Source organism: Leucoraja erinacea, chromosome 32, assembly GCF_028641065.1.
Source record: "Leucoraja erinacea ecotype New England chromosome 32, Leri_hhj_1, whole genome shotgun sequence".
NCBI classification, from domain to species: Eukaryota; Metazoa; Chordata; class Chondrichthyes; order Rajiformes; family Rajidae; genus Leucoraja; species Leucoraja erinaceus.
The window spans coordinates 24,861,041-24,888,846 of NC_073408.1; the positions used below are offsets into that span (position 1 = coordinate 24,861,041).

General features: G+C 48.7%; 1 protein-coding gene across 6 annotated transcripts in view; it reads right to left on the reverse strand.

The window, feature by feature from the left end:
• The window catches only part of LOC129712461 (rho GTPase-activating protein 32-like), a 570,135-nt gene that overhangs the window by 169,847 nt on the left and 372,482 nt on the right, over window positions 1-27,806 (reverse strand). The gene's annotated exons all lie outside the window — the stretch shown is intronic.

The following is a 27,806-nucleotide window of genomic DNA, read 5'->3' on the forward strand; positions in this document are numbered from 1 at the left end:
AGGGGGGAGAGATGGAGAGGGGGAGAGAGAGGAGAGGGGGGAGGAGAGGAAGGGGGGAGAGGAGAGAGGCGAGTGGAGTGGAGAGGGGGAGCGGGGAGGGGGGGAGAGACGAGAGTGGAGGGGGGAGGAGGAGGGGGGAGGGGGAGGGGGAGAGAGGAGGGGGGGAGAGGAGGGAGGGGGGGATGGGAGGGAGAGGTGGGGGAGAGAGAGGAGGGGGAGAGATAGAGAGAAAACGAGAGAGGACAGGGGGGGGAGAGAGAGAAAGAGAGGGGGATAGGTAGAGAGAGAAGGATAGGGAGAGAGAGGTGGGGGGAGAGAGGACAGGAGAGAGAGAGAGGGAGGGAATGCCTTTTTACTCAACTCAAACCCCCCAACCATTTGCAGGCAGTGCTTTTTTCCTCAAACTAACCATAACCATATTTTCATTGTCAAACCAAATTAAGGGTACTTACTCACAGCTGTGTAGACATTTGTTCAGTAATTCAGAGCTCAGACCTCCATGTTGTAGAGACTGATTGGGGCACACCACTTCCTGGTTTTATAGTCCCTCCCCCTCCCACCAGCAGGAGCAGCAGAGAGAATGGGGAATTTTGTAAAAGCATTAATATCTCTGTCATTTTTCATCGTCGGGGGGCTCTGAGCAAGGTGGCCAAAAATGACGGTTGTAGGTGGCGGCGTTCTCTTGGGAATCGCAGCACAGAAGGCCAAAACTGGTCAAGAACAGACTTTTAGTAATATAGAGATAGATAGATAGATAGATAGATAGACAGACAGACAGACAGACAGACAGACAGACAGACAGACAGACAGACAGACAGACAGACAGATAGACAGATAGACAGATAGATAGATAGATGAGAGAATGCAGGGGCCGTAGGAAACCTTTTTTAAATCTCTTTCCTCGATGGAAATGCTACTTTTTCATCATATGTCCATCTGCACTGCGGCTTTGACATCGTGGAGCTGGTGGTCCCTTTATTTGGGAGGGAGCTCCAACCGCAGGAGCTTCGACCGCCCCGACCGTGGGAGCTTCGACTGCCCTGAAGCGGAGCTTCGATCGGCGACTGCTGGGGAGCTTCGATCTCCCCGACTGCAGAAGTTTCGATTACCCCGACCGTGGGAGAAAAGGAGGAAAGAAGTTATAAGTTTTGCCTGCCATCACAGTGGGGAATGTGAGGCCGCCGAAAAAACAAAATGGACGTGCTGCCTGTACTGGTGAGGACTCGGAGGGAGTGCCGCGAGTGCGGTGATCTCGGAGTTTTGCGGGGACATGGCTCCATGAGGACATCCCGGAGCCTAGTGCGAGTGTGTACGGCTTACTGACTGTTCGGGGGGACAGGGACTGCAGAGAGAGTGACAGTGGTCAGTACTATTCTGGTCACATCACGGTGATGGAGCGTGTGTGTGGCCCGGACATTGAACTGATGGCTGTGGGTCTCCGCTTATGCTGTGTGCCCTGGGGGTTCTCACATGCTGTTGTGGCGGCTGTTTAAGTCTATGTTTAATTTTTATGTGGTTATGTATCTTGGTGCTTTTTTGTATGACTGCTGGCAAATCAAATTCCTTGTAGGTTTACATACTTGGCTAATAAATTAATTACAATTACAATTGTCAATTCATTAAAATCATCGACATAGATCATTAATAGCTGAGGCCCTACATCAATCCTTACAATACCCGACTGGTCTCAACACACCAACGTGAAAATTAGCCATTTTATGCCCCTGTCCCATTTAGGAATCCTGAACGGAAACCTCTGGAGACTTTGCGCCCCACCCAAGGTTTCCGTGCGGTTCCCGGAGGCTGCAGGTGGTTGCCGGAGGTTGCAGGTAGTGGAAGCAGGTAGGGAGACTGACAAAAACCTCCGGGAACCGCATGGAAACCTTGGGTGGGGCGCAAAGTCTCCAGAGGTTTCCGTTCAGGTTTCCTAAGTGGGACAGGAGCCATTATTTAATGCTCAAACCAGTTTGCTAGCATATAATCCTCAATACAATGTTCTCTCATTGTGCTCAATAATTTCACGTTGCGCTTTACCAAAGGCCTTCCGGAAGTCCAAATACACTGTACACTCTTTGCTTCTGCATCCTCATAAATGCCAAAATGCCCATTCATAAATCCACAATAACTCTGCCCAGTTCTTATTTTGTTTTCCAAGTATCCTATTTGCACTTCCTTAAGAATATATTCCAGCATTTCCCTCCTCTTGATTTCAAGCTAACTGGTGTTCAGAGTCCAAGTTTCTCTTCCACTCCCTTTTTAAATCGTGTGGTGACATTTGCTCCTTTCTAATTTGTTCCAGAATCTACAGGATGTTAGAAAATACAACTAATTCTTCGCATAGGCATCGCTTGGAAATGTATGTCATTAGGTTTTCAGGATTCATTGCCTCTCAGAATCATTCATTGCGCCAAAAATGAATATTTTAACCACTTTCTCCTTTTCATTACATTCCTATGAATGTTCAGACATACACTCCTCCACGGGAGGATTTCTATGTTTTTTTCGGTGAAGGCTGGCATCAAATATTTGTGTGTAGTCTCTGACTACATTTTATCTTCTCTACCTTCTCTCCAGGGATGCTGCCTGTCCCGCTGAGTTACTCCAGCATTTTGTGTCTACCTTCGGCATAAAATATTTGTTGAATTCCTTTGCTATTTACTTATTTCCCAAAATAATTTCTCACTCTTCAGGGACCCACATTACCACTGCTAATATTTTCCCTTTTACACATCTGTAGAGTTTTTCACAGGCTGTTATTATGGTTCTCACTTGACCACTCTCACGTTCCACTTTCCCTTCTGATCAATGCACAACGGACCCCACTGCTCACATGAACATCAATCCTGTCTCAACTCATTGCAACTACTCCCCCTGGTCTGAAGTTATTTTCTTTTCACGTGATTCAAACACAGCACCTTGGCTGAGTTACCTATAATATTCATGTGGGAGAGTCTCTCTCTTTGAATTAAGCCAAGAACTCATTAAGCCGAGGACCCAGCTGCCTCTCAAGCGGATGTAAAAGCCCCGTGGGAGTATTACAAAAATTAATAGGGAGCTCTCAACGTCAATATTTATCCCTCAAGTATTATTTTTTTTTAAATTCTGATTATTTTCATTAGTTGCTGCCAATACCCAAGAAGATCAGTGGCATTTAGCTGTTTGCACACGAATAGGTCCAGGACTCATGTGGATCCGCTCGAAGTCAGGAACGTTGAGTGACAGATGCCATCATATGTGTCACACTGTTGTCACTCAACTTCATATGGGGTGAACAGTGGTGTAAAGTCTTGCTGACATTCTCCAGATGATGCTGGAGAATCACAACTCTGATTCTACTTGTACTTAGTCACAATCCCTGCAGGAACGGACACTCAGACATTCGGGGCAGTTCTCAACCTGGAGAACAAGCATAGGACTTTTCAAATAGGAATTTAGTCAGATAGTTTTTCTTGATTGAATCATGGAAACAGGCCCCTCAACCTAATCCATCACAACCAAGTCTCCCTGTGCTTGTGCCATTTGCCTGCATTTTGCCCATATCACTCTCAATGGTTCAATGATACTTTATTGTCACATGTACTGTAACCTAGGTACACTGTAATTATTTTTTACATTCATTTCACAAACAATCCCAGGTACAATCATACAAGTACAAGAGTGTAAAATAGAAGATTATACTGGGGCAGTATGCCCAAGAGTCACCACGGTTCCAGCACCATTAATGTACTCTTCTAGCTTAGAGTTGTTAAAAAATGTTTGTCCTATCTTGGCCATAAAGGCATGTTGTCCTGGTGACGGCACTGGGCTTGATTTGCATGGGTCGTCCTGGCCTGGCGATGTGTTGTGCCCTCAACCAATGCTTCCGCAGATCCTCGTGTCAGAAGTCCACCACTTAGCCTCCTTGTCCCAGAACGCCTCCATCAGCTGGACACGAAATACCCAGAAAGCCTCCAAGGGCACGGGAGGTGAGACATTAGCTCGCTCAACAGCATCATCCTTTTCTTCTATCTGCCGCTGCCATTCTAAACCTTTCTATTCCCTGTACCAATCCAAATACCTGGAAGAAGGGTCTCAACCCAAAACGCCTCCTTTTCTCCAGAGATGTTGCCCGACCCGCTGAGTTACTTCAGCGTCTATCTACTTTTAAACATAATTAAACCTGCCTCTCCATCTTTATCCACAGCTTGTTCCATGAACCCACTACACCGTGTGTGGAAAAACGTGCCTCTCTGGTCCTTTTTATATCTGAAGACTGAAGATCAATCAATCAATCAATCAATCAATCAATCAAGCACTTTATTCATCCCCGAGGGGCAATTTAAAAGGGCGCATTACAGTAGCTTTTAAAAAAAAAGAAAGAGACACAATCAACGAAGAGACAAACATTCAAAGTTACTCTCTGCACCTACCGGCCGACCGCACGAACAGTGACCCGGCAAGGATTGGGTTGTCAGCAGCGATACAATAATAAAGAACACACAAAATGTAACACAAACATCCACCACAGCATTCATCACTGTGGTGGAAGGCACAAAAATTTGGCCAGTCCTCCTCCATTTCCCCCCCGTGGACAGGACCAGAGTCCAGAGTCAGTCCAGGATCGGCTCTTCCTCACCGCGGCTTTAGATTGTTGTAGGCCGCAGGCCGGCGGTCAAGATTTAAAGTCCCCGCCGCAGCCAGAAGCACCGTAGACTGCAGGGCTGGCGGTCGAAGCTCCCCTCCAGGGGTGATGGTAAGTCCATGCCGGCCCCGCGGTAGAAGTTGGCCGCGGGCCGGCAGTGATGGCTTCTTCCTCCCCCGGGTCCCCCACGGGGGATCCCGGGCTGTAGACGCCGCACCAGCTGGAGCTTCAGGCCGCGCTGCAGGCTGCGACTTCAGGCTGCCGGCTGCCCCGGGCCAGCGATACGGGCGCTCCCCTCCAGCGAGGGCTCACCCGCTCCACGCCAAGAGTCCACGCTGCGCCCGCCGCTAAAGCCACGCGCCGATCCTTGATGTTAGGCCACGGGGGAGGCGACCTGGAAAAAGTCGCCTCTCCATGGAGGAAGCGACCAAAGCGGTTTCCCCCTTACCCCCCCCCCACACCACCCCCCACACAAGACACACAAAAAAACATTAAATACACACTTTAAAAACATACTAAAAAATAAAAAAAAGTTGAAAAAACTGACGCACTGCTGACATGGCTGCTGCCAGTGGTATCCAGTGATGGGTTGATATGATGGGTTCCAACCCAAAATGTCACCTATCCATTCTGTACCAGATGCTGCCTGACTTGTTGAATTCCTCTAGCATGTTGTTTTCTGCTAAAGATTCCAGCATCTGCAATTTCTTGGGTCTGCATCATTTATTAGGCTATTACAGGTGCACAACCTTTTATCCGACGATCCAAATAACGAAAACCTCCGAATAGCGACATTTTTTCGGTCCTTGAAGAAAGGTCCTTGAAAACGTTCACCGAGGGCGGCCCGCAGAGGTGACAGCGGAACCTCCGGTCGGTCCTCGAAGAAAGGGGAACTAAATCCCCATTCATAAAAGAGAAGATGAGGGTATATTGCGCGGGAGGGTTAATAATTGACAATATGCTGCTACCTGCCAGCTGCGTTAAAAAGTTCCCACGGTAGACTCACGATACACAGTGTATCGTGAGTCTTGCGTGGTAACTTTTTAACTCAGCGTGCAGGCAGCAGTAGATTGTCGCTCCCTTCAGTTTCACCCCACCTACACCCCTCTGCTTCCCGGCCATGTGTGTGACCCCTTCCCTCCCCTCTCCAGCTCCCCGCTCATTGCACCGGCGCGGGGGCTTTGTACTGTCTTCACGTCGCGATGCTAGCAGCACAGTGCCAGTCACCGGAGACGTCAGGACCAACGGAACACCGACCCCCAGGCCCACTGCAAGCACGGAGATCCCAGGTCAGCAACTCCAGCCCAGCCCCGTTCCAACTCCAGAAGAACATGCTCCCCGTATGGGCAGAAGCTGATGGTGTGCAAGGGATACGTCTTGTTCTTGGGTCGCGCAGCTCGGGCTGTGGGTGAGCTGCCACTTGTCGCCATAGCGGCCCATCGGGAAACGGATTCCTCTGGAGTTGGAGGGGGGTATTGTGCTGTTTGATCGCCCCCTACTATTCCAGGGACAGGGAGACGGGACGTTCACCGAGGGCGGCCCGCAGAGGTGACAGCGGAACCTCCGGTCGGTCCTCGAAGAAAGGGGAACTAAATCCCCATCCATAAAAGAGGTGAGGGTATATTGCGCGGGAGGGTTAATAATTGACAATATGCTGCTGTCTGCCCGCTGAGTTAAAAGTTCCCACGGTAGACACGATACACAGTGTAGGCAGCAGCAGATTGTCGCTCCCTTCAGTTTCACCCCACCTACACCCCTCTGGTTCTCGGCCATGTGTGTGACCCCTTCCCTCCCCTCTCCAGCTCCCCGCTCATTGCACCGGCGCGGGGGCTTTGCACTGTCTTCAAGTCGGCGATGGCTGCAGGTCAGTGCAGTCACCGGAGACGTCAGGACCAACGGGACGTCGACCACCCGGCCCACCGCAAGCACGGAGATCCCAGAGACCCACAGCCAACAGCAGCAGCCCAGCCCACCCCGCTCCAACTACAGAGGAACCTGGGTTCCGGATGACGGGGCGCAGCTCGGGGCGTCGTAGGGGCCCATCAGGGAGCGGGTTCCTGTTGGTCCTGACGTCTCCGGCCACCTGCTATCCTCCGGGAACTTTACCGCCCTTGCAGGAGAGTGGGGTTGTTTGCAGTTGCAGAGGGAGGGGGCAAGGGCGGTACAGTTCCCAGTCTCAGCTCCAGTCCAGGGGGGTGGCCGGAGACGTCAGGACCAACGGGACAGCGACCCCCCCAGGCCCACTGCAAGCACGAAGATCCCAGAGACCCACAGCCAGCAGCAACTCCAGCCCAGCCCCGCTCCAACTCCAGAGGAACACGTAGGGGCAGAAGCGGATGGTGTGCAAGGTGTTCTTGGGGTGGCGCAGCTCGGGCTGTGGGCAAACTGCCACTTGTCGCCGTAGCGGCCCATCGGGGAGCGAATTCCTCTGGAGTTGGAGGGGGAGGGGAGTATTGTGCTGTTTGATCGCCCCCCTGCTATCCCAGGGACAGGGAGACACAGCGGCTTTTTAGACTGGTGGGCAATCACTTCCAAAGTTCTGCCCACACAGTCAGCACACCTCTCCTACACTGCATTTCATACAAACATTTATTCTGCAAAAAAAAACCACATTGAAGACTCAAGCTCGCGACCGAGTAACTGCCGGGATCAAGGCGCAAACCCGCGACCTTGCGGATATGAGCCGAGCACTCTACCACTGAGCCAGCCATTAAAATCTACGCAAAAAAAATTCCATTCTGAAGACCGACAAATTCTGAATTACGAAAAGTGTCTGGTCCCAAGGCTTTCGGATAAAAGGTTGTGCACCTGTACTAGAATTTTCTCCACAATTAATGCATAGGCAGCATGGGGAGGTGGGTTGCAGGGATTATAGGTGAGGAGCCACATAATTGTGTAACACAAGGGACTCTCAGGACTGACTTACAGAATATGCCAACACATTTTAAATGAGGTGATAGGGAGAGTAGGAATATATAGCCGAGTGTGAAGCTTCAAACCCACTCCTGCTGAATTAACACATTCGGTCAAATTATTATATGATATAAATGTTAAAAGGAGGGCTTAAGGCAGTCTTTGATGAAACGTCTAGCAAAGTCCCCGCCCCCCCCAACCAATAAAATGTGCCAGTTCATTATAACTGGCCCATCTGTGAAAAATATTCACTCATAAATGGCTTGAGAATGCAGAGCTCTTCACAGTCTTGTTATTGTAAGAGGTAATATTTTGAAGTCTTAAACACGTCTCCAAATATTTAAAAAAATGTTTAATGGTTATATTGTCTCTTTAAATAAGATTGTTTCAAGGATTTCTACCTCCAGAGTTCTGAGCTATAAAGTGTGTATTTAGAAAAAACATTAAATGAAAGGTATGGAATACTTGACACATGAAGAGAAATCAGGAATTGCTGGCAAAGGAATCTGGAATAATCTCCGCCAAGCTGCAAATCCCAGTGAATTTAGAAGACGGCTATTGACAGGTTTTTACTGGGATATTATGAAACAAAAAGTAGTAAAAGGTGTTAATCATGGTCATAAGAAATCAGTAGCCTCAATCACCGTCTAAGTTATTTCTGCAAGTTTTCTTGGTAGCTGCTGAACAGGGACAGAATTCCACCAGTCAGTAAAGCCAAATCGAACGCCCAGATATGATTCCCAGCGCACCGGGGACTGACTCCACTGGTTGGGAAGAAAACCGCACACTGTTTCAGCAACTGGGAGTTTTGAATAAATAAATCAAACTCAGTTGCTGCACAAAATTACCAGTTGGCTTCTGGAACTCTTCCCTGACATTGGGATCCAGCTCATCTCCCATAGTCAGCTGTGAACACTCACAGACTTCGTTCAATGACGAACATTTGCAATCTGAGCCATACAACAAATATGCCATGGTGTGGTGCGTGGGTCCCAAAAGGAAGCACGAAATCCAGTGATTTGAGAGGCACCTTTTATTATGTTCCTCCCGGTTGTAGGGAAGACCAAACAAGAGAAAGATGGCACCCAAACCCCTGCCTTTAAACCCTCTGGCTAAGGGCCACCTCCGGACTGAACCACTCCCGTGCCGAGGGGTTCGATAGTATGATGGCACGACCCTTGGGAGCCGCCCCGCGCGGCTCTGGCCAGCAGCGGCCTCTGCAGTCTGTCCGCGTTTTTATTATTTTCTGTCTGTGTTTTAATGTAGTTTTTTGTTATTTTTTGTTGGGGTGTGTGTGTGGGGGGGGGGGTGGGGTGGGTGGGGGGGGGGGGGGGAGGGGGGGGAAACTTTTAAATTTCTCCCTGCACTGGAGACCCGACCTTTTTCTCGTCGGGTTTCCGTTGTCGTTGAGGCCGCAACGAGGAGCGGCCTCCAACAGGAAGAAGCCGGGGACTCAGGTGCTACTCACCGTCGCTGTCGCGGGGCTGGCCGAGTCCGGAGCGGTTGGAGCGGTGGAGGAGCGCTGCTGCTGCTGCTGCCGCTGCTGCTGCTGCTGCTGCTGCTGCTGAGTCGGAGGCTGCCGCTGAGTCGGAGGCTGCTGCTGCGGGTCTGCGGACAGCGGCGCCGGGAGCCCGCGGATCCCTGGAGAGAGACCGCTTTTCGGGGCTCCTGCAACGGCGAATTCTCCCGCCCGAGTTGCGGGGTCGAAGAGCTCCTGGAGCGGGGCCTAACACCATTGCCCCGCGCGGCTGGAACGGCCGCGGGACTTTACGAGCGCACACCGGGGGCTCCAACACCAAGACCCGGTGTGCGACCTCGCACCACCCGGCGTGGCTTCAATGGCCGCGGGACAATCGCCATCGCCAGCCGGGGGCTTTGACTTTGACTCTGACATCGGGGGGGGGGGGGGAGAGTGCAGTGGAGAGATACGTTTTTTTTGGCCTTCCATCACAGCTATGTGATGGATGTTTATGTAAAATGTAATTATGTTGTGTCTGGGTCTATTTGTGTGTAATGTATGGCTGCAGAAACGGCATTTCGTTTGGACCTCTAGGGGTCCAAATGACAATTAAATTGACTCTTGACTCTTGACCCCCCCCCCCCAAGAACCAGAGGCATGAAACGCACCGGCGGGCGCACGACCCAGCCGGCCCGCGTGCAGAAGTCAGCCGATCGTGGGACTGGCGGAGGCATAGGTGGAGGGACAGGTCGAGGGAATGGTCGAGGGACCGGCGGGAGGACAGGTGGAGTGACAGGCGGAGGGAGCCCTGAAGGGGGGCGCCCTCGAGGCCGAGGTTGGGCAACCAGCACCGGTTGGTCAATGTCCAGGTGTGCCGGCTTCAAACGCACGAGCACACGTAGCCGTCGAAGTATCGGCCAGCGGAATGGCCTCCGGCCACCGTGTGAAGCGGTCCACCATTGTAAGAAGGTGGGTGATGCCCCGGGACGGCGGGAGAGGCCCTACAATGTCTACGTGGAGATGGTCGAATCGCCGGTGAGGTAGACCAAACTCCTGGAGAGGCGCACGGACATGGCGCTGGATTTTTGCCGTCTGGCACGTAATGGAGGTGCGAGCCCAATGGCCAACCTGCTTGCCATACCGTGCCACATGAAACGAGCGGCCACTAGTGCCGTTGTCGCCCGGTTGATGGGTGAGCCAGTCCGTGGATCACCTCGAACACCCTCAGGCGCCAGGTGGCAGGGACGATAGGGCGCGGCTGACCGGACGACACATCGCACCGGATTGTCACTCCCCCAGGACCGAGAGGGACATCCTCAAGGCGGAGGCCGGAGATGGCAGTCGGGGTAGGCGGGCACGTCATCGTCCGTGAGCTGTGCCTCTGCCAGAGCAGAATAGTCACCTCGAACATGGGCGCCACCTCGAACATGGCGTTGATAGCGGGGCGGGACAATGCGTCGGCCACCCAGTTCTCTTTCCCCTCGATGTAGCGAATGGATGTTGTATACTCCAATATGTAGGACAATTGCCGCTGCTGTCGTGCGGACCACGGGTCCGAAACCTTCGCCAGGGCGAAAGTGAGCGGCTTGTGATCCGTGTAGGCGGTGAACGGGCGGCCCTCCAGGAAGTAGTGAAAATGGCGCACTGCCAGGTACAGAGCAAGGAGCTCGCGATCGAACGCGCTGTATTTTGACTGCGCACGGTTGAGGTGCCGGCTGAAGAAGGCCAGGGGCCACCAACCTCCGCCCGTCAGTTGCTCCAGCACAGCACCAACCGCCGACTCCGAGGCGTCCACCGTGAGAGCAGTCGGGGCATCTTCCAGCGGGTGCACCAGCAGCACGGCCCAAGCAAGGGCCTCCTTCGCGCCGTCAAAAGCTGCCCGTGCCTCGTGGGTCCATTCAACGTTCTTGTTCTGCCCACCCGCCAGAAGTTGATACAGAGGCCGCATGATGTGGGCCGCGGATGGCACAAAACGATGGTAAAACGCCACCATGCCGACAAACTCCTGCAGGCCAGGCACCGTGCGTGGGCGGGGAAACCGACGGATGGCGTCGACCCTGTCAGGCAGGGGAACCGCGCCTTGCGCAGTCACGCGGTGGCCGAGAAAGTAAATCTCGGTTACACCAAAATGGCACTTGTCGAGGTTGATGGCCAAACCATGCTCGTTGAGCCGCTGACAGAGCTGCCGAAGGTAGGCGCAGTCCTCCTGCTGCGAGCGGCTGGCCACCAGGATGTCGTCCAGGTACACAAACACGAAATCGAGGTCGCGACAAACCTCGTCCGTTAGGCGTTAAAAGGCCTGCGCAGCATTCTTGAGACCGAACGGCATCCGCGTGAACTCGTAAAGTCCGAATGGCGTGATGATGGCCGTCTTGGGTACGTCATCCGGATGAACCGGGATCTGGTTATAACCCCGTACCAGATCCACTTTTGAAAATATTGTGGCCCCAGCCAAATGGGCGGTGAAGTCCTGGATGTGTGGTACGGGGTATCGATCCGCTGTTGTTGCAGCGTTCAGCCGTCGGTAATCCCCGCAAGGTCGCCAGCCCCCGCTCGACTTAGGGACCATGTGGAGTGGGGACGCCTAAGGGCTGCTCGAAGGGCGGACGATCCCCAAGGTCTCCATTGTGCGGAATTCCCGCCGTGCCAGATGCAGTTTATCCAACGGCAGTCGGCGTGCTCGAGCATGGATAGGTGGGCCGGTAGTCTGGATAAAATGTACCACTCCGTGGCTGGGGGTCGATGATCGAAACTGTGGGGTCAGAATGTCTGGGAACGCGGCCAAGATCCGTGCGAAGCGGGAGTCCACGGACGCCAGGGGCCGTCCCACCGGTTGATACAAACGCAACGTGATCGGCTCCATCATAGCGGCGTTGACCAAACGCTGACGCCTGACATCCACCATGAGGGAATGCGCCCGGAGGAAATTGGCCCCGAGCAATGGCTGGGAGACGTCGGCAATGGTGAACCGCCACGAGAAAAGGCAGGAGCCAAACACGATCGGAACCATCTGCAATCCATAAGTGCGGATGGGGCTGCCATTCGCCGCGGTGAGGACGAGCCCCCGCTTACCGGAACGAATGTCGGCCAGCGAAGGGGGCAGGACGCTGAGCTCTGCTCCAGTATCAACGAGGAAGCGGGTCCCGGAGCGCCGATCCCAGGCGAAGAGGCGGTGAATATGACCAGCCGCCGCAGGGACTATTGGCAGCCGGCCCAGGCATTTCCCGGGAACGTGCACGGCTGGCGGCATTGTCGTGCTGCAGCACCCCAGCGCTGATGGAAATAGCACCAGCACCTCATGTTGGTGTTACTTGGAGCTTGCCTGCTCCTGCTGTTGGTGTCTGAAGCTTGCTGGCGCTGGACTGCAGGTGCAGTACCCCTCACTGCCACTGGGGGCGATCGTACGGGCCGTCGGGCTGGAGCTGTCACTCTTTCCACAGCTCCCCCGCCCCACCGGAGGAAATCAGGAGCTGCTGGGGTGACGTCACGGTGCGCCTGCCGACGGCCAGCGCGTTGACGTCATCACGGCGCGTCGGCCTCAGCGCGACCCCGTCTCTGTTGACGGTCAGCGCGCTGATGTCATCAGGGCGCGCCATCCACAGCGCGTCGGCGCGCCTCCCGAGGGCCCTGAGGTCGGCAAAGGAGGCGTCTGTGAGCTGCAGACGAATGTAGGCCGGCAGCAGATGGAGGTAGGTGTACTCGAACAACAGGCACGGTGTGTGCCCATCCAGGAGAGCAACCATCTCCTTTAGGAGGCTAGATGGCCGTCGGTCGCCTAGGCCCTCCATATGCAGGATCCTAGCAGCACGCTCCATCCTGCTTAGGCCATAAATCTGGAGCAGGAGCTCCTTAAGGCCGAGATATTTATCAGTGTCCGGGGGGGCTGCGAGGAAGTCCGTGACCTCTTCAACCTTGTCCTGGTCGAGGGCCCCCACCAGGTAATAGAAGCGGGTGGCATCGACTGTGATGCCCCGCAGGTTGTACTGGGCCTCCGCCTGCTGGAACCAGATGAGCGGCTGGGTGGTCCAGAAGTTGGGCAGTTTCACCGAGACCGCGTCCAGAGACAGGGCCGGGCCGGCCTGTGAGGAGGTAGGGCTTTCTCTTCTCTCCATCATGACGCCAATGGAGCGTCGGGGTCACCAATGTGGTGCGTGGGTCTCAAAAGGAAGCACGAAGTCCAGTGTTTTGAGAGGCACCTTTAATTATGTTCCTCCCAGTTGTAGGGAAGACCAAACAAGAGAAAGATGGCACCCAAACCCCTGCCTTTAAACCCTCTGGCTAAGGGCCACCTCCGGACTGAACCACTCCCGTGCCGAGGGGTTCGACAGTAGGATGGCACGACCCTTGGGAGCCGCCACAATGGAATCCTATTTGGAATCAATATGTATCGCAAGACATCAAAGGGGAAAAAGGCACAAAATTGACACAAAAAAAGGGGCCAAAGTTCGGAGCAAAGGAAGCTCGATATAAAACTCTTCTGAGTACCTTGTGCACATCTCCACTCTATGGACAGGTTCAATGGAATCAGCAGCAACGTTGCCAGAACCATGAGCATGATGGAACACTGTGCAAATCAACTCATAATGTGGGTGGCAGCAGAAATCAGTAGCAAACCCCACAAGCAAATCATTCTGAATGGTCACATGGTCTAACACCTGTTTAATGGCAGCCATACTAATTTCCCCAATGTAACCAACATTACCCTTCCTTGTGACACCATGCATCATGAACCTCAACACATAACAAGATCATTCAGAGTACCACATGACTGTCTTTTCCTGCAAGTGAGCAAATCATTCACTATGTCCAGCAGAGGTGTATGCAAAGGTTGGACCTGCTTTACATGGAGGCTGTGGCTCAGATGAATTGAGCTCTAATTTAAAGAAGTCTCCTGTCCCTAAATGAACAGAAATAGATCTGTAAACCCAGCAAGGAGCATTTCTCCTCAGTTCACCAGCAGAACAAAGTTTCAGATAGAAAGTCAATGCTCCATCTACTCCCTTCCTCACCACCAGTTTCCTTCCTGTGGTTCTCCAAAGTTCATAAGTTGTAGGAGCAGAATTATGCCATTCGGCCCATAAAATTGACACGGTCATTCGTTCATGGCTGATCTATCTTTCCCTCTCAACCCCATTCTCCTGCCCTCTTCCCAGAACCCTAAGCACATTTACTAACCAAAAACCAATCTGAAACCAATCACACTGCATGCTCATTCCATAAAAAATGAGCCTCCCAGTTCCTGCTGAATATCTTCTGCGATGTCTGGTTCACCACCCCAAAAACTAATCAGCTCCACAATCACTTCCTTAAAAATAAATGTTACCAAATGTTGCAGTAAATTGTCCCTTGAACTTTAACAGAGGAGTTCCATAAGTTTAAACTTTCCAGATTCATGTACCTCTACCCAGCCCATCTCTTGTCCAGTTCCCTCAGGGTGCTGTGGTCTTTCTCCAAAAATAACCCTCAGAACACAGACATATACCTCATCATCCATAATCTCTCACTAACACCACATCTTGCCTATAAACCTAGTTTCAGCAAATTATCAAATTAGGAATAAAAATGAGCCTTACCATGTTTCACCTTGGAATGCCAGTGAGAAGTAACAATGATACATTTTTGAAAAGGATCTTCCTAAAATCATAATACTGCGTACATTTACATAACACTTCACTGACTGCAAAGTATTTCTGGATGAGCAGAAGCTGTGCAAGGTACTTTACTTTCCATTTCAATCAAGCACAAGTATCTCAGAGTACCTCAATGCACAATTGAACCAGATTCAAAATATATAACTTCCACTAGGAGACAAATCCTTTCCTGAGGATGGACAGCATTAATAATCCAACCATATATTTATTTAATTTCCCTAATTTATACAAAAAAAAAAGTAGCAGCGAATATACTCACAGCAACCTGTGAAATATTCAAAGGTACACAAAAATGTTGGAGAAACTCAGCGGGTGCAGCAGCATCTATGGAGCGAAGGAAATAGGCAATGTTTCAGGCCAAAACCCTTCTTCAGACTGAAATATTCAAGGTGATTAAGACAGATCGAGCGGGTGGAAATACATGGCAGATGGACTATAAAGTGGATAAATGTGAAGTTATCGATTTTGGTGGGAAAAACAGAATGGCAGTTTCATTTTGGGGGTTGACTGAGGCATGCTGATCTCTAATAGTTGAACCATGCTTGCACTCAAGGTGCAAGAGGTTTTGAGAGCAGGAGGAAGGATATCCAGCTAGAATTATACAGGGCCATGTTAACTCACATCTTGAGTACACTGTGTAGTTTTGGTCCGAGCTAGGTTATGTTTCCCATAAAGGGAATGCAGCAATGGTTCACCACACTGATTCTGGGATAGTGGGACTAGTTTTGAGGAAAGATTCGGTCGACTGCCTGCATCCACTAGACGTACAAAAAATGAGGGGAGAACTTTTCAAAGTGTACAAATTCTGGCAGGTCCAACAGGCTGGAAGCATGGAGGATGTTTCCACTGGTTGGAGTGTAGGGGCGACATGGTGGCACAGCAGTAGAGTTGCTGCCTTACGGTGCCAGAGTCCCTGGATTGATCCTGGCTATGGCAGCTGTCTGTATGGAGTTTGCAGGTTCTCCCCACGTGGCTTTTCTCCGGGTGCTCTGGTTTCCTCTCACATTCCAAAGTCGTGCAGGTTTGGAGATTAATCGGGTTCTGTAAATTGTCTCTAGTGTGTCGGATAGAACTACTGTAAGAACGTTCGATGGTCGTCGTGGAATCGGTGTGCCAAAGGGCCTGTTTCCCCATGGTATCTCTAAACTAAATTAGTCTCAGGACATGGAGCAAGGCAGTTAGGTACCAAATGAGGAGACATTTAGTTTAGTTTAAAGATACAGTGTGGAACCAGGCCCTTCGGCCCACCGTCCATGCTGATCATCGATCACCTGGACACAAGTTTTATGTCCTATACACTAAGGAACATTTTACAGGATCCATTTAACCCACAAATCTGTATGTTTTTGGAGTGTGGGAAGAAACCAAAGCACCCGGAGAAAACCCATGTGGGCACAGGAAGAATGTACAAGCTCCGCACAGACAGCACCCAAGATCAGGATCAAACCAGGGTCTCTGGCGCGGTGGGGAAGCAGCTCTACTGCTGAATATATGCATATAAAGACAGTGCTGGAGTAACGCAACATGTCAGGCAGTATTTCTGCAGAATATTTGGAAATATAAGTGAACCCAGATCCTTTTACCGGCAGCACACCAGGAATACAATAAGTAATGTATAAAGATCGTCACTGGGATAGGGCATTCAATCATCTGAACATGCTCTGCCAGTTTATAAGATGATGACATATGATCACGTCTGATAGTCCTGCTTTATCCTGCCTTCATTTATTGCCTTTGCTGTTTCTAAATCTATCTTCCTTGTACATAAGTAGACACAAGGAACAGTAGCACAAAATGGCACAAAGTGCTGGTGTAACTCAGTGGGTCAGGCAGCATCTATGGAGAACATGGATACGTGACGTTTCAGGTCGGGACCTTTTTTCAGACTGATTGTAGCGGGGTTGGAGAAAGCTGGGAGATTAACCTGCGGGACGAGCCAGGATACGTGGATACGTGAGTGATCGATGGACAAAGGCCATAAATGAAAAAGGGGGGGGGCTATTGACTAAGTGGCTTTGCGCCAGGAGAGAAGAGAATGGTGTATGTGAACAAGGATGAAGGAAATGTGTAGTGGGAGGGGAGAGCGATCCATTTGGAGAAATGGATGAGATGGTATGGTACAGATTGGGCTGGGTCATGCGAGTAAAAATTTGGGGAGAGACATGGCTGGGGTGGAATTTAAGATAGACACAAAATGCTGGAGTAACTCAGCGGGACAGGCAGCATCTCTGGAGAGAAGGAATGGATGATGTTTCGGGTCGAGACCCTTCTTCAGACTGACATCGGGGGGGGAGAGAGATTATAGATAGGGAAGTGTGAAGGTGTGAAAACAGGGCAAAGTGAATGGAGATCAAGGAAAATGTGGAATAGATCATTGTTAGCGAGGAGAAGGTAACAACAAAGCAAACAGAGATAGAATGTAGTCAGAGACAGTAAGACTGAATGGATTACTGGGAAGGGGGAGGGATGGAGAGAGAGGGAAAGCAAGGTTACTTGAAGTTAGAGAAGTCAACGTTCATACTGCTGGGGTTTAAGCTGCCCAAATGAAATATGGGGAGCTGTTCCTCTAATTTGCACTGGGCCTCACTCTGACAATGGAGGAGGCCCAGGACAGAAAGGTCACTGTGGGCATGTGAGGGGGAGTTAAAGTGTTTAGCAACCGGGAGATCAAGTAGGTTCAGGCGGACTAAGAGGAGGTGTTCAGCGAAACGGTCGCCAAGCCTGCACTTGACCTCGACGATATACGGTTGATGAGGTTGGAGCAGGTGCAAGTGAACCTCTGCCTCACCTGAAAAGACTGTTAGGTTTCCTTGGACGGAGAAGAGGGGGGAGTTATAAGGACAGATGTTGCACCTCCTGCGTTTGCAGGGGAAAGTACCTGGGAAGGGGGTGGCTTGGGTTGGAAGGGACGAGTTGACCAGGGAGTTGCGGTGGGAATGGTCTCTGCGGAAAGGGGTAGAGATGGCGATGTACGGTAAGAAGGTCATGTCTCAGCATGCTGCACGTGACAGCTGCAGCCGCCACTGTGCTCAGAGCAGCCTCCCAAATGGAAGGCTTCATGCTTGTGCTGCTATACGTTAGCACGCACACATACATACTTTACATTCTTCGGCATGATTTATAAACACTGCACTTTTTAACTCCTCAAAGGCTTAAACTTCCAACAGATTATTCAGCCAAATGTCCAAACCCACGGCCACGTTTCAGGTAGTTACAGTGGCTGTAGTATTAACAGGTCATTCAGCTCATTGCCCAGAGATCACAATGTTAAAGATTTTCACGGTGAGATTCTAGTCTTCTCTTTTCTAAACACCATCAGCCTGCTCAATTTTTCTTCGTTATTATAAAAATGTTATTCTCAGTACCGAGATTATTTTAGGAATACACAAAATAGCCCCTCAGTACTGATCCACCATTTATTAAGATCACGGCTTAAACGACTACAAACTCAATCTACAACCCTGTCTACCTACAGTACACTTCCAGTCTATCACACGTCAATCATCCTGGACTGTAAACCATTTTTAAACTCTGCCTCCATCGACAGTTGAGCAAGAGGTGATGTTGACAGAAAATATATTCCCCTCATCTCTGACATAAAGTGGGCGACCCTTATTTTTAAACAATGTCTGCCCCGCCCCAGTTCTAAATTCTCCCACAAAATAAATCATAATTTTCACATCCACCCCGTCAAGAGCCCTCGGGGTCTTCGACGCATATGGACCATGAGCTTTTATCTTCCACATGGCATCCGACATGGCTCTTGATCAAATGCCTTCTGGAAATCGAAGCTAAGCACATCCATCCGTTTATCTTTCTCCATTCACAACTTGCTTCTTTAAAGAACTCCAATAAATTGGTCAGACATGATTTCCTGTTCACAAAAACTTGTTGACTTTGCCTGATCTCTTTGAACTTTTCAAAGTGTCTGCTATAATATCCATAACAATAGTTCCTGACATTTTCCTTATGACAGATGTTAAATTGACTGGCATGTAGCTTCCTGAAAAATTCCTCAGCCTTCATCTTGTCTTGGTAATCCAGAGTCCAAATCTGTGCTCAGTTTTTTGACTGTACCCTAAGGATTCATGTGTCGAACAGGATTTCTCTTTCTTTTTTTCAATTCTGTTTCTGTAGAAATAATCCCTAGTTATTTGAATGCGTTTTTTTTATACAGCTTCAGGCTGTACTGCTATTTTTAATACTTAGTGACTCAGTCGCCCGATCCTTTTGCACCTTTACCCTATTTATTCTCACTTTCCCAAAAAGCATGTGGTCACATTATTCACAGCAGTAGCTCGTACGTCTTTGAATTTAGTTTGCTATTTATAGACACACCCTGCAATTGGACATTTTGCAATAGTATTGTTTACTCCATACTGTTGTTGTCTATGAAACTATTAGATTTTATTTCTAATTCAAAACTAAGTTGCGTTTAATTTTAGTTTATGGTCACGTGTATGGAGGTACAGTGAAAAGCTTTTGTTACGTGCTAACCAGTCAGCGAAAAACAATACATGATTACAATCGAGCCATCCACAGTGTACAGATACATAATAATGGGAATAACGTGAATCACGTTTACTGTAAGATATAGTAGCAATGTTACAAAATTTTGAGATTTAAAAAATCAAGTCTGCAATTTATCCCATCAGATAAAGCATAACAATAAGTTGAATTTGACACCTAATTCACTTTCATATCTCAATTAATAAAAAAGTTATGGCCATTTTCATACTCGGAAATTAGCATCTTGTTCCCTATTGATTTTCTATGGACATAACAAAAAAGCTGTGATCGTGGACAGTCAAAAGCCCATGACCTTCTTAAAAATTAAGAGAACTGAATGAAAGTTTCAGTTATCATAGATTGAAGCATTCTGAAACAAATATAAAATAATCTTACTTGGATGACCTGAAATTAAAGCATATAATTAGTTAGTTACCCAATTGTAGCTAATTTCAAACTTCAATTACTATATCTAAACATCTATCCATTTCTTAATAAATGATTAACATTTTTAAATAGCCCAAGTGTCCAAATAATATTCACAAATAATTCACAATAAAACATGATTTTTAAATCTCATTTACATCAATTTATAGGCCAAATGGAAGGAATTTAGTGTTCATTTGCTGTAAATTAAAGTCTATTTTAAATCGGCTTTCTAGTGGGTTCCTGTGAACGCGCTGGTTTAGAACGTTCACATTGCGCTGGATTTGTGCCCTCAAATGCCCAGAAAAATACTGCGGGATATAAAGAGCCCAAAATGAACTACTCGCCATAGAAAACATTATATACAGGGTTATATACAAGCCCCATTTAATGTAAAAATAAGGTACATACCTTTAATTGTTTGCTTTATAAAACCCTGGGGCTGCGAGAGGTTGCGGAGTGAGAGAGTGATTTTTAAACTACTATAAATATTATACAAGGCCATAAAAACTAATAATACCTTTTGCGACGGGGTCTTTCAGCGATTTTCCGTTAATGATTTACTAGGCTGAACATTTTCGATTGGAACAGCCTAGTAAAAATCGCGTTTTAAACACGCCCCCTCTAAACAGCGCCAAAATCACGCACACGGGGTGGGGGCAGATGCTCAGCCACGATTCAGGTAGGTTTTGTAACATACCTAGATATAGTCCAGTAAAGTTCGGTCAAACATAGTCCAAGGGTCTCCAATGGGGTAGATAGTAGCTCAGGACTGCTCTCTGGTTTTCATAGGGTAATTTGTTGCCTGATAACAGCTGGGAAGAAACTGTCCCTAAATCGGGGTGCATTTTTTTGCTCAATGGGAGAGGGGAGAAGAGGGAGTGGCCAGGGTGCGACTCATCCTTGATTATGTTGGTGGCCTTGCTGAGGTAGCGCGAGGTGTAAAGGGAGTCAATGGGAGGGAGGTTGTTTTGTGTGATGGTCTGGGCTGCGTTCACAATTCTCTGCAATTTCTTGCACTCTTGGATGGAGCTGTTCTCAAACCATGCTGTGATGCATCCTGATAAAAGAAGTTGATGAGAGTTGTTGGGACATGCTGAACTGTCTTAACCTTTTAAAGAAGTAGAGGCGTGGTGTGCTTTCCTGGCCATTGCTCCAATATGGGAGGTCCAGAAGAAGTTGTTGGTGTTATTTACTCTTAGGAATTTGAAGCTTTCAACTATTTCTCCTTTGGTGCCATCAATGCGAACCAGGGTATGTGTACCGCTTCACATTAAATTATTTGTGTACGTGACCATGTACAGGCCCTCCCATGGTAGCCCGCTTGCTGGTTTCCACTCGTCTGAGTAACAACCGTCAAGCCTATTTCTGTTTTGCAGTCAGGTTGTCATCTATTCTGCTAATCATCCCAACTGCAAATGCAAATCTTAGTCACCCAGAGTTTTCTGAACGGGGGGGGGGGGGGGGTGTGGGAAGAAGAAAGGAAGAGGCAGAGACAGTGGGCTGTGGGAGTGCTGGGATGGGGAAGGAGCGAGAAAGCAAGGACTACGTGAAATTGAACAGTCAATGTGCATATCGCTGGGGTGTAAACTACCCAAATGAAATATGAGGTGCTGCTCCTCCAATTTGTGGTGGGACTCATTCTGACCATGGAGGAAACCCAGGACAGAAAGATCGGATTCGGAATGGGAGGGGGAGTTGAAGTGCTGAGCCACCGGGAGATCAGGTTGGTTAATGCGAACTGTGCGGAGGTGTACATCCTCTCCTTTCTGTTTTCTGCAGAGACCGCTCCCTCCGTAACACCCTGGTCAATTTGTCCCTTCCCACCCAAACCACCCCTTCTCCCGGTACTTTCCCTTGCAACCGCAGGAAATGCTACACTTGTCGCTTTACCTCCCCCCTTGACTCCTTCCGAGGACCCAAGCCGTCTTCCCAGGTGAGGCAGAGGTTTACCTGCACCTCCTCCAACCTCATCTATTACATCAACTGCTCTACATCAGTGAGACCAAGCGCAGGCTTGATGATCGCTTCGCCCAACACCTCCGCACAGATCGCATTAACCAACCTGATCTTCCGGGGGCTCAGCACTTCAACTCCCCCTCCCATTCCGAATCCGACCTTTCTGTCCTGGGCCTCCTCCATGGCCGGAATGAGTCCCACCGCAAATTGGAGGAGCAGCACCTCATATTTTGCTTGGGTAGTTTACACCCCAGCAGTATGAACATTGACTTCTCCAATTTCAGGTAGTCCTTGCTTTCTCCCTCCTTCCCCTTCCCTTCCCAGCTCTCCCACAGCCCACTGTCTCAGCCTCTTCCTTTCTTCTTCTCACCCCCCCTCCCCCACATAAGTCTGAAGAAGGGTCTCGACCCGAAACATCACCTATTCCTTCGCTCCATAGATGCTGCCTCACCCGCTGAGTTTCTCCAGCATTTTTGTCTACCTTCGATTTTTCCAGCACCTGCAGTTCTTTCTTAAACAGAGCTTTTCGAAATTCCCTGATTTAATAAATAGAGCACCAACTAATAATTCATAACATTTATTAACTTAGGAAATTAATTGTATTGTCGGAGACAAGGTGGGCAGATAATGATACTGTAAATGACACGACGTGAAAACTGATATTACACAAGAACAAAGAGTGCAGTCACAACTAGGCTCAATATTGTTAAATGAGGCGAGACAGAAAGCCACATATCCTACTCTGCAAATGACAAAACAAAATGTTGCACAGGGACTTAGCAGATGGAAGCATAAAAATAAAAACATAAAAAGAAATAAAACTAATAAATTGATTTCAATGGAGGCAAATCTGAGGGTTTCCATCTTTGGTATAACAGGAATAAAATTAATTTAATGAACTGTAGATGTTTACAAGTCACAGAGTTCCAAGTATATCGGCCACTGGAATGTCATGGACAAGCATAGAAATTAATTATGTGCTAATAAAATACTGACCTTCATACCTGAAACTAGAACAAAAGCACTCTGGGAATGCCATATAATCCTTGGAGGAATGCTGCTTAGATTTAACAAGAGACACTCTTGGACAAATGCTTACATAAAAATGTGTTCACAGAAACTTAGAAAGTTAAAACTTAATAAAGCCTAAAAAAAAAATTAAATGATGTGCCCCACCTGGATTTGAATCAATTTCTCCCCTTCACCAATATTCATTCCTATGGTTTCACAATTCAAATATCTTCTATCCTCACATCTCACACTTTCTGTGTTTTCATCTCTGGCTGTTGTCCAACCAAAAGAAACCCTCACCTGTATCCACCTATCACTTGTGTTTAAGAAGGCACTGCAGACGCTGGAAATTCGAAGGTGGACAAAAGTACTGGAGAAACTCAGCGGGTGCAGCAGCATCTATGGAGCAAAGGAAATAGGCAACGTTTCGGCCCGAAATGTTGCTGCACCCGCTGAGCTTCTCCAGTACTTTTGTCTACCTTCCAACTATTACTTGCCAGGCATGATCCCACCTCCATTTCTCTTCCAGCTTTTTTCCTCCCCCCCCAACACAATCAGTCTGAAGATTCCCGACCCAAAGTGTAACCTATTCATGATCTCAAGAGGTACTACCTGACCCGCTGAGTTGCACCAGCACTTTTCTTTTTTTGGTAAACCAGCACCTGCCATTCCTTGTGTTCCCACAGTCAAACTATAGGCTGAGTCATGGACTGTGGGGTCAGGCAACCTGTCTCTATTTGGAATTAATTCCTAGCTTGCTCAATCTCTCCCTACAGCTCAGGCTCTCGTGGCCTGGCAACATTGACGTAAATCTTCCCTGCACTTCTTCCGGCACAATGACATCCTTCTCGCTAGCTGGGTGATCAAAACTGAACACAATACTCCAAATACAGACTCACCAACGTCTCGTACAACTGTAACAAAGTAAATATTTTTATCGGAGGGTATTATAGTGCTGTCAGGACAGGTTAGATGATGACTTTTGTCGTGGAGGCTGAGTGCAAGGCCCTTCCTCCTTTATTCGTCAGTAAAAGACCTAACGAGTAGAGAAGTTGGGCGGTCATGTTGCAGTTATATAAGACGTTGGTGAGGCCGTATTTGTGTTCAGTTCTGGGCACCATGTTATAGGAAAGATGTTATCAAGCTGGAAAAGGTCCAGAGAAGATTTACGAGGATGTTGCCAGGACTCGAGGGTCTGAGCTATAGGGAGAGATGAGTAGGCTGGGACTCTATTCCTTGGAGAACAGGAGGATGAGGGGTGATCTTATAGAGGTGTATAAGATCATACAAGGAATAGATCAGGTAGATGCAAAGTCTCTTGCCCAAGTAGGGGAATCGAGGACATAGGTTTAAGGTGAAGGGGAAAAGATTCAATAGGAATCTAAGTGAGCACAATAAGCGAGTTCGGTATTCCGAAAAACGCAAGGAGGGATTTGGCAAAGGTCACCCGCTATAAAGAAAAAGCAAACAAAGCGCTGGCTGCATAAACTGGATGTAAATTCTTATCTTCATTCATGATGTATGTGTAAAAAATGTGTAAAATGTATTTATGTGTAAAAATATATTTAATCTGTGGAACGGGGTGTCAGCGATTCCCGTTGCTGCACCGACTGAGGCCGGAGCTGCAGATCTGGGGAGAATCGCACCTGCCCTCCCCCACAGTGAGTGGGACCGGAATCCCTCGGCATCGTCACAGGTCACAGGTCATAGAGCGACCTCGGCGGGCCGGTGAGCGTTGGCTACGCCTCTCGCCTTTTCCAGTGGCTGTCGGTTGGCCCTCTCGACGCCAGAGCAGCGGTGGGGGAGGGCAGGCGTTCCAGCGGCAGCGGCGGCCTGACCTCGGTGGACGACATCGTCGGGAGCTCGCAGGTCACAGGTTGGTGACCTGTTTTTCCGGTGCTCCCGCAACAACAGTTTCGTCCGCTGGACTGGAGGGCGGCAGCTTCGGCAGCTTCGTCCGCCCCGGGCCGCAGAGTTTGACCCGGCCCGTTCGCGGTGCTTGGATTCAGCCGCGGGACTGACTTACCATCGCCCGGCGGGGTCACAACATCCGAAGCCTGGATCGCCTCGGCGCAGAGGGAGAATAAGGAGGGAAGAGACAAACACTTTAAGATTTTTGCCTTCCATCACAGTGAGGAGGTGCCTGGTGAACTCACTGTGGTGGATGTTAATTTGTGTTTATTGTGTGTTTTTGTCATTTTTATTATATGCATGACTGCAAGGCAACGAAATTTTGTTCAGACCGAAAGGTCTGAATGGCAATAAAGGCCACTTTACTTTACTTTTACTGAGCAGCGGTTCCCGCAAAGGAGCGGCGGTCAATGGGATCGATGGCAGGAGAGAGGAGGCAGGGACTGGGGAACGGGGGAGTGGCATTGCCAGCTCCCGCGCCGTCTGCAAGTCCAGGACTGTCACCGGACAGGGACGGGCATGACTGGCCGCCCTTCTGTATGGGCCAATGGAGAAGGGAGAACTAGTGTCGCTAACTCCAGTAGTAATTCAACAGCACTTGCAGCGTAGGAGACCCGGTTCCATCCAATGTTTATCTACAGTGACCTATGACCTGGGCATGCGCAGTCGAAATACTGAACTTGCTTATTGACAAACCTCTGGGCTAGGAAGAGTTGTGCATAGCCAGACAAAGAGAGCAGGAGATAACAACTTCCAACATATTCAACAGAAGGTGATGGAAGAGCCTGTGAGATCCAGGTGGTCTGTACATACGGGTAGAAAGTATTGCCAGTCTCCAACAAATGCCTAGTCAGGATGCTGCCCCATCTCAGGGTGATCCACCACACCACTCCCCACAGCCCGAGCTACAACAGCCCCCCTCAGGCAGCCATTGTCATTCCCTTGGTGCATCAAGGGGAATAGCGGAAATCTTTTAGGACATTGTTTACACAGAGAGTGGTGAATCTCTGGAATTCTCTGCCACAGAATGTAGTTGAGGCCAGTTCATATTTAAGAGGGAGTTAAATGTGGCCTTTGAGACTAAAGGGATCAGGGGGTATGGAGAGAAAGCAGGTACAGAATACTGAGTTGGATGATCAGCCATGATCATATTGAATGGCGGTGCAGCCTCGAAGGGCCGAATGGCCTACTCCTGCACCTATTTTCTATGTTTCTATGTTTCTATCACCAAGCCACAGGCAATGAAATCATCATTTGATTGTTGCAGGAGTTATGATGATTCCACAACACCAACTGGATACAACACCACTATGACTAAGAGAACATTATTTATGATGCACAGTCTAATTGGTTACAATGCAATTTCAATCGCAAACTGGAAAACCACTTAAAACCTACTTTGGAATTTGGCCAGCAGTAAAAAAGCTGAATCCATGTGGCCTCCCCGAAATAATGAGATCCCATTGCCTCTAAAGAACATCTGCTCCTCTCACTGTGGGTCCATGAAAATGGACAAGAATCATTTCTATTGTGTAATAATACTTCACTAAACTTTGTAACACACAGCGTTCTGCTTCTTTAGTTTGCAGTAACAAAAGTAAACCTCCAGCTTCTAAAAAGACCACTATGTTTTAAAATCATGCAGGGAGAAAGAGCTTTGTTATTATGAGTTTGAAAGTCCCTAACCATCTACCACCCATTGATACGATTGTTTTTTTATCAACATTTTCTACAACAAGGTTTGTTGGAACACCGTACAACAGAATTACCTGCACCAGTTTTCTGGTACAGCAGTGCACAGCTTGAGCAGATGCCTTTTTAGAATTACATGCACATTCGTATGTGTGAGTGGTCAGACTTCAGCATAAAGTGCGTTTGTATGACCAAGGGTGATGGTAATGAAGTAGCAGAACTGTACTAATGGGGGCACAAGTATATTTAAGAAAACTTGGAGATGATATTCAGTTAATTTTAATTACACCTATGATAAAAAAATTAAGATGAGGGATAACTTAAACATTAATCAGATGTCATCATTAACCAAACAATAAAACCTCCAGTTTGTCAGAGCTTGGAGACCAGAGTGATCACCAGGTAAGTATATACGACACTACCTATACAGAAAGTTGCAGACAAGGATAACCTGAGCTGTGTAACGGATTATGCTGCGTATCTGTGCATTTGACGTGGTGTATTTGTTCAGAAATAACCATATAACCATATAACAATTACAGCACGGAAACAGGCCATCTCGACCCTTCTAGTCCGTGCCGAACACATAATCTCTCCTAGTCCCATATACCTGCGCTCAGACCATAACCCTCCATTCCCTTCCCATCCATATAACTATCCAATTTATTTTTAAATGATAAAAACGAACCTGCCTCCACCACCTTCACTGGAAGCTCATTCCACACAGCTACCACTCTCTGAGTAAAGAAGTTCCCCCTCATGTTACCCCTAAACTTCAGTCCCTTAATTCTCATGTCATGGCCCCTTGTTTGAATCTTCCCTACTCTCAGTGGGAAAAGCTTTTCCCCGTCAACTCTGTGAGGAAATGTGAGGATCCCGGTTTTACAAGAGAGGATTTGAGTTTAGGAGCAAGGAGGTCCTACTGCAGTTGTTCAGGGGCCTGGTGAGACCGCACCTGGAGTATTGTGTGCAATTTGGGACTCATAATTTGAGGAAGTACATTATTGCTATTGAGGGAGTGCAGCGTAGGTTCACAAGGTTAATTCCTGGGATAGCGGGACTGACATATGATGAAAGAATGGGTCAACTGGGCTTGTATTAACTGGAATTTAGATGGATGAGAGGGGTTCTTATCTATTTATTATATAAAATTCTGTGGCTGCCGCCTGCCGTCCGGCTGCCTTTCTGCCTTTTGATTCGTTCCATCGCGTGATGTCACAATGCCCAATACTCGCAGATGTCCAATCGGAATGGCCGATGCTCGCAGATGTCCAATCGGAATGGATCCATTTACATGTACGGCTGCCGGCTGCATTTCTTCCTTTGATTCCTTGCCACGCCGAATCCAGACGCACAATCGCCGAGATCTTTTCCATTTCGGTAGAGATTTCACTTTTCTTTCTAAGTATCCGCTCCTCATTACATTTCGTCATGTTTAAGTGCACGTTTTTAATCCTTCTCCCCCCCCACCCCCCAATATTTCAAAAATAAACTGGCTTCTCACCAATAGAAGCAGCCATTTCGGTAGACATTTCACTTTTCATTACAACTATCCACTCCTCATTAGATTTCGTTATGTTTATGTCCACATTTTTCATTAAATCCTTCTCCCCCTCCCCACTCACTCATTTTGTCGCCTCCTGCTGGCCAGCGA